Here is an 8,165-nt window from a genome sequence, read left to right on the forward strand (position 1 = left end):
TTTTTTTAGAACGAAATCTTTTCAGAGTTCTATAGAATTATATTCCCGGCAAATGAAATGAGACATCAAAATCATTTATCAAAATATCTTATATATTATTTTCTCTAACCTGTTTTTTTTTTGGGTATGCGACATATTCCTTATTTCTTTATCAAATTCCATAATTTACCCCTCACCGCAAAGGTTATCAAACTGGCTAATGACAATAGACTCACATTCTATAAATATCATGACTCAATTTTATTCGTTATGTTATTTGTATATCATATCTGTAATAAAATTGCCTATAAATAAAAAGAAAGTAAATTACTATTGATATTGTTTTATTTCTCTAGCCTGTTGTTAGCCACGGGTACCGCACTGTAGATTTCCGTACGGTTCGAGCTAATTGAATAAACTTATTATTAGTCGGACTACTATTTTGGGTGAGGCGAGTTCCTCACGAATTGAGCTAGATTAGTCTATTGAGTGAGCAAATTTTCTTAGTTTTTTAAAGTTAATATAAATTTTAAATGGCTTAGTAAATCGTTTTAAAATTTCCACAGTAGTTTAAGCAGTTCATTCATTTTGTAGCATTTTGATATACCTTCCAAGTGTCTTTAATCGTAAGATTTACTCTTGAAAGTACTAATTACTTGAAGTTATTACTTTCGTATTTAATATGGGTATATGTTAAAAACGAACTAAATGTTGGGCCACCCTATATATTTCTATATTCGGGTAGCGTTCATACTATTTAAACTCAGTGTAAGTATAATAAAAATATGTAGTCTTATTACACAGCTATAGTGTCTACACTTTCGGAGTCAAAAAGAACAAACTTTAATGAACATTTCAGTGATTTTTTTGACTCTTCAAGGTTGTCATTTATGTGCAGTAGATGACAGCGCATATTGTTCTATTTACGTCATAATAAGCACGTGACCATAAAAAATTACACGAGAAGTATTGAAAATAATAATTATTGTTTTCAAAATAAGAAAATTAACATAGAATTTAATAATTCATGGAAATTAAGTTCAAAGTATTTAATGTACCGATGTAAACATTCTTAATACGTATTATTTGAACGGATTTGATATACAATCAATTAGCCGGATTTTAATGAAACTTTTTATAATTGACTTATATTACCTGTGGACGAGATTCGACTAATTATTCGGGAATTTTACGTTGATGCTATGATGAAAAGACAAAGAATGAGAGAAAGATAAACTTGGGTATTACACTTTTATTTTTCAGGATATATTCTTTAACTCCAGAGCTGACATACACAATTTTTATACCATGTATATATGAAATATATCAAGGTATACTAAATTTAGTCCCAAACTTGAAAAATATTGATGCTACCAACAAAATTTTGGTACATGTGCTCATAAAATTACTTAATTAGACCGTTTTCGACTGTCTGTCCGTCTGCCTGTCAACACGATAACTCAAAAACAAAAAAAGATTTCAATGAAATTTTTATAGCGTGCTCAGGGCGTAAAAAGTGAGGTCGAGTTCGTAAATGAACAACATGGGTCAACTGGGTCTTAGGTCCGTAGGACCCACTTGTAAACCGTTAGAAATAGAACAGAAGTTTGAATGTAAAAAATGGTTCTTATAAAAAAAAAAGAAGCTTTTGTTTGAAACATTTATTTGTAAAATGCTTCATCAACACTGCCTATCTATGATTATATAACTAAATATTAAAAATTATAATCGATCTTGCCAGGATTCGAACCTGGAATCTTCTGATCCGTAGTCAGATGCGTTATCCGTTGCGCCACAAGACCTGTATATTCGCCAAAAGTAAAATGATTTTCATGACAAAAGGTCTGATTAGTATATTTTGGAATATATACGGAAATATATCAGATGGAAATATCAGTTCTGTGTGACTATCTTTACTTACATGATTTTTAGTGCGTGCTAAAACCGTGTTTTTTTAAGTTTTTTAACTATTATTTTTGGACAAAACGCTCTATTTGTAATTTTTAGTGCGTGCTAAAATTTTACTTTTTTAAACTATTTTATATTTATTTTTATCGCATTTCTTAACAAAATATCAAAATATCTTAAAAGACCAAAAATTGAAATTAAAATTAAAATCAGCAATGGAATACAAATGACATAAGCATTTTAAACTACTAATTTAACAGATATTAGACAGAGAGAGAACTCTATGTTTAATTCTGTTTTGCTAGAAAGAGATACAAACAAATCTTTGATGGTTTTTAGCTTGCTTATTTTTATAGTTATTTGAAAAATAAAAGCACAAAAAAAAAATAATTCCTATTCTGTGCCAGCAAGTTTACAAATCAATTTAGACAAAAAATTTAAATTTAGAAATCAAAATAATCAAGCCTCATTTGATCAATTAAAATCAAAGATTTATTAGACAGTCGACAATATTTTTAATTGAAAATTTACAATTGTTTGTGATATTTGATTTTTTTTTTAAGTATCTAACCTTGACTCAACAATTTTGAATATAATTCTATTAAATATATATAAACAATAAAAATCGATTGTGTGTTTATTCGAGATCTTGACCTTAAAAGTTTTGCGTTCGTAATATTATATTTGAATATGAAAATGTTTTTATGATAAATTTTGTATATCCCCTACTTTTGATAAAAAAAGAAATTTTTTTTTAAAAGTTTGTTACATAAAATTTGATTATCACTAAATTATTTTATTTCCTCTCAAATTAATCAATTTTTTGCATAAGTGTTGACTCATTGTTACTTTAATAAAATTTAAATCATAATACGTATGTTTTATATCTTGAAACTTATCATTTAGGAATCCGTAGAATGAATTCTGTTAAAACATTTTTTTTATTAGGTCGTAATTCATGCAGTTTTCAAAAAAACTAGCTGTATTATGTTTGGTCTGACGAATAGCTTGTTAGGTATAGTAGGGAAAGATGTCCTCCGGGCCGTAACGAGGGAACTTAGCACCGGTGGCAAGTATTTAGATTTCGCCTTATGTATATCGGAATTGGCTCTATCGATTTTGATGAAAATTCGTATACTGATAATATTTAACATAAGAGTAAAGCCTTGATTTACCTTGAAGAGGAAAATTTAAAAAAAAATTGGATGTTCTCGAAATATTGAACTTGAAAAAGGCTGCCTTCTGTGAGAATCGAACTCACGACCCCTGGTTTACAAGACCAGTGCTCTGCCTCTGAGCTAAGGAGGCGTTATATTTTTGTAAATAATTTTTTAACATTTACGCGCATACATACAAATTAAGTTTGGAATAACTCGATCAGTTGAAGTAAAATTTATTAAAAGAAAACTTTGCACAAATAAATTTTATTCTACCTTATTTTGTACGTGTCAATATCTGCTTAAACGTTAAGCCACTGTTCAACGCCTCCTTAGCTCAGAGGCAGAGCACTGGTCTTGTAAACCAGGGGTCGTGAGTTCGATTCTCACAGGGGGCAAACTTTTTAAAAATTTCTTCAGACTTTATATTTTATGAGAAAATAAATTTATAAAAAATTGCCCCCTGTGAGAATCGAACTCACGACCCCTGGTTAACAAGACCAGTGCTCTGCCTCTGAGCTAAGGAGGCGTTGAAGTCACCTCCTTAACGAAATGCACAAACAATGCACCAGGTAAGAGTGAGAGCAATGCAATTTTTAAAGAGCGTAATGTATAATAACATTTATTTTCTACAATTTGATGCATATTTCGATTTTACTATTGATTTTGAAACAATTTGACAGTAAAACTTGGTTAAGTGGGACCTGGATAAGTGACAAACCTCCATAACTGGAACTCATCCAAAACTTTGGCCCTGAATTATCTCTCTTAGTGTGACGAAGCAAATCTCTGTATCTGGGATTCGTTCTTTTGATTTTGTCGTCATAGTTATCTGTATAACTGAGACAGCGAGTGAATTTTATATGCATTAACCTTTGTAAGTGGAAACTTAACTAATTTTGAGCATCAATGGCCTTCAGTTTTATTTGAGAAATGCAGAGACGAAGACTCAAATCATTATCAGTAAGTGGGAAGACATGGGATGAAGTTTGTGTCGAACTTAATGAGCCAAAATCTATTATTTGTAGAATAATTCAGAATAAAGATAAAATTCAATTATAATGTCCTGAAGCACAAGGAAAACTAAAACGTGTACGTTTATCAGAATATCCTGGACTTGAACAGTTTGCTAACATGGATCAAGCAACTTCGTAACAAAAAAGGCACAAAATTTCGCGCGAAGACTCGGTATTTATAAAATTTTAGCAGCAATGATATTGACAATACGTTCTTTTATTTAATAATCCCACCGCTATATCTTAAATAACCTGTATTTTGCCCTCTATTAATGGAACCCTTTGTAAATGAGACAGATATTTATAGGGACAGATATTTATTTTTACCTGGATATCTGAGACACTAGGTAAGTAGAATACCTCTATAAGTGAGACAAATTTGTAGGTCCCTTGATGTCTCACATAATCAGGTTCCACTGTATTTATTTACCGAGAAGTTCCAAATTTTTTGTACGAACTAAATGATTAAAAACTTACGTAGCCCCGAATCGATTTTTAAACACAGCAGTTTAGTATGAATGTGTATCGTGTCTTGGCCAATATTATTTTTAATTGCAAGTCACTTTAAAATTTGTTTATTGATTATATTTTAATTAAAATAAACAAAACTAATAATTATTACTTGCATTTTAAATGATTTAATAAAGTAGAAAACAATTTTAGCTTGTCAATAGCTGTAATTAATTGCGACTAAGAAATTTTGTGTTCATTCGCCACCTGAAATTTTCCACGCATACACAGTGGTTCCATTATCGGACAAAAATAAAAAAATCGACATCAATATTTTTTGAAATTTTGTCATTCTAACATCTAGAAGGACAAAACGTCGAAAAATATAAATTACTAGCAGTTACACGGCTGCTTCGTTGAGAAATTTCAACTTCAAAAGAAAGGCTACCGCGTTATAGCCATCATTTCACTTGTCCTCACTTATGAAAATCCTTATTTAGAAAAAAAAAGTACAGCTTATGTTTCTCGCTGATAATGTAGCTTTCTATTGATTGATTTTTAAAATCGGTCTAGTAGTTTTTGAGTTTATTCATTACAAATAAACAAACAAACAAATAAAAAATCAAACCTTTCCCCTTATAATATTAGCAGTGGCAGATACCAATACGCTGAGAAGGCTGGAGCTTCTGGTAGCAAATTTAGCTCAAAAACTTGTTTTGCCTTACAGAAATTTAAAAAAAAAAAACCATTATATACACGGAACAAAGAAGTCTCGAAAATTCAATAAAAATTACTCTCTGTATGTGAAAAAACTAAAGGGTTTGTAAAGTATACTTTCATGAATATGATTTTCGAAATTTTCGAAAGTATTCTTTGGAATATTTTTTTGATTTTGTGGAATTTTTCAAATAACCACTAGTTGAAGTTAATCTGAAAATTTTCAACAAATTTTTTTTTTATAGTTTCGCAGAAAATAGACTCTAAACTTTTTTCCTAAGTTGCGCCCCCACGGGTAAACAGTTTGTGAAAGTTTACGAATGAATGATTCAAATAAAAGTTGTTAATTGTTTTTTTAGGAACGACTTTTACATTTAAACTTTTGTTCTATCTCGATATTTTTTCATTTGATTGAATGAGCAAAAAAAATTCCATTTTAAGATAGAAAGTCGAAAAAAAAAACGAAAATGTGCACAAATACTTCAGCTAGAACTTTTATTTGTATATCTTTTTATTTGATGCCTTGTTTTTTTGAAATTTGTAAAAATCTGATTAAAACCCCCAACTAGTCTTCAAAAATGGGGGCTTGGTACGCCCCCGAGCGGTGGTCTTTTTAACGAAGTTTTTCAACCTTATAAACTGTGGAAAATTTCAAAGATATATCAATTTTTTTCTTTTAGATATTTACTTTAATTGTACTATAGGATGTTGTGATTATTAATTACAAAGATCAAATTTAATTTTTTTTAAGGAATTCCCCTGATAAAAAATTAGGGGGTTTTTGCTAAGGGGATTTTTCAACCAATATTATTTGTAAAAAATTTAGATATTGATTTATTAATTAACATGATGCGAAAGTAACTCTGTTTGTTAGTCTGTTCTGTCTGTCTAAATCGATTTTGATGAAATTTAAACGCTATGTTTGTTGTCACACTACTCATCACTCTATTATTCTTAACCTATTTTGTCATTTTAATAAATATTGCTGGTATGCCATTATAGTAGCATCAGTGTCATTACAGTGTTAAATAGTACTATTCGCCAGAAGTATTGTGGATGTCACCAGTCAGTATGGGCCTGACACCCATACTGATATTATGCTCGCCGACTGTTGCTCATGTTCTAAAACATTTATTCGTAAAATCATCTCATGTTTAAAATTTTATAGCAAATTAAAATCCTCGAAACCATACAGTATTGCGTTCACGCCTATACTTACATTGTTCTATTGGAAAAAAATTTCTTACCCTGCCTGATGAAAAAATATTTGAAGAAAGACTAAGTCTTAATAAGTCTTAGAAAACTCTGAAAGAGTCTTAAGAACTCTGAATTTCTCAACGTTTTTGGACTAGTCTGAATAACTCTGGTTAATATCTCGGAAAGGGGGAAATTTACGAAAAAATAACAAGTTTTTAACTTCAAATAATCGAAAAAAATCTAGAATAGCTTTCCATATTTAGGAACGTCTTCCGAACGATGATATACAAAGAATTCTAAACCGAAATTTATTCTCGGCGAATGCGCCTGCATGTGTTCTATTAATATATTTCTTTTGCGTGAGAAACCGATTAACCTTATTATTGAAAAAAATGAAAATTTAATAGTAAAGTGAATTTGCATAAATGGAAATTTATTTTATCCAGTCGATATATCAAAAGACTAATTAATAATGAGGTTAATTCATAATCATTCGATTACTAATAGAGATTGTTGCCATTTAACATAAAATGTTTGAAGCCTTGAAACTGCATTTTAAAATACGAATCTTATGAATATTTAGAAAAAAAAACAAATTGTCTACAGTTAAAATGCATATGCAACTTACGCACCCATTACTTTTATAACAATTAATATATGGCTTTAAATGCCACTTGTCTGTATGGGTGTAATTCAGTAGCGGATCAAAAATTTTTCTCGTTTTTCATTTAAGAAAAAATGACAACCTCATTCCGAAGTTGGCCTTTTCATATTGAAATAAAGTAAAAATACTATCAAACTTGGAACAAGTACAGCTAAATATTTGTATTTACAATAGAATGTGATTGAATTTTAAATATGAATTTATTGATACAAAATCACTGAAGTTAAAAAAACAAAATCATTACTTCTATGAGATTGATTTTAGTTTAAAGTCATGCATTTTATTGATGGAAAATAAAATTGTACTTAGTTGGAAGATATAATCGTGTAAATAAAGCGAATCGATGAATTAAAATAACAAATTTTTACGTTTGCTTTAAATATAGAATTAGGTTAGTACGAAAACATATCTATCATGTCTAGTCCATATGTGATTGAGGCAACTTCATGAAGATTGTTGTTACCAGTTAACAGAGAGTTTGAAATAAACATATTTATCATTTTTATAACATTAACTATATTTTTCGGAAAACATGAGACAAGCATTGATTGCGCAGTTGGTTAAGCTACAGACTTAGGACATTAAAATCAATAGAAATCAGGGCGATGATTATTTCAGATGATACAGAGTTTTAAATCCAGAAGTGTCAATTTTACCTAGAAAGCGAATATTTTTACCCAAAATTCTCAAACAGCTCATTTTCATGAAAAATAAACAAGCTTTCGAGTGGTTTTGACAAATTTGTTGTAAAATAATTTTTAAAATTTTGGTACGATTTTAGTTTATATCTCGAAAATCGTTCTTCCTATCGTTAAATACCCCCCCTTTTTAAGTATCCATCCCTGAATGGAATTGTTAATAATACAACACGTTATGGTAAGAAATGCCATAATAATATTAATATGTATTATTTACAATCATAATTGATAATTCTAATTAAAATATTCTTGATTATCGATAAATTAATTGTATATTTATACTGTAACTTTTATAGTGATTTATTAAGGTTGTTGAGGCGATACAGAAAAAACACACAATTTACTTAAAATTTTGAGAAATTGTTCATGTAAAGAAGTC

General features: G+C 29.4%; 4 non-coding genes across 4 annotated transcripts; 1 reads left to right on the forward strand and 3 right to left on the reverse strand.

The window, feature by feature from the left end:
- Positions 1 to 1,708: 1,708 nt before the first annotated feature.
- Trnar-acg lies at positions 1,709 to 1,781 on the reverse strand. Its single transcript has one exon. It is a non-coding gene; the product is annotated as a tRNA-Arg (tRNA).
- Positions 1,782 to 3,123: 1,342 nt separating this feature from the next.
- Trnat-ugu lies at positions 3,124 to 3,195 on the reverse strand. The gene has a single exon. It is a non-coding gene; the product is annotated as a tRNA-Thr (tRNA).
- A 175-nt stretch (positions 3,196 to 3,370) lies between these two features.
- Trnat-ugu lies at positions 3,371 to 3,442 on the forward strand. Its single transcript has one exon. It is a non-coding gene; the product is annotated as a tRNA-Thr (tRNA).
- A 59-nt stretch (positions 3,443 to 3,501) lies between these two features.
- Trnat-ugu lies at positions 3,502 to 3,573 on the reverse strand. The gene has a single exon. It is a non-coding gene; the product is annotated as a tRNA-Thr (tRNA).
- Between the last annotated feature and the right edge of the window lie 4,592 nt (positions 3,574 to 8,165).

This window comes from Chrysoperla carnea, chromosome X (assembly GCF_905475395.1).
Source record: "Chrysoperla carnea chromosome X, inChrCarn1.1, whole genome shotgun sequence".
In the NCBI taxonomy this organism is placed as follows: Eukaryota; Metazoa; Arthropoda; class Insecta; order Neuroptera; family Chrysopidae; genus Chrysoperla; species Chrysoperla carnea.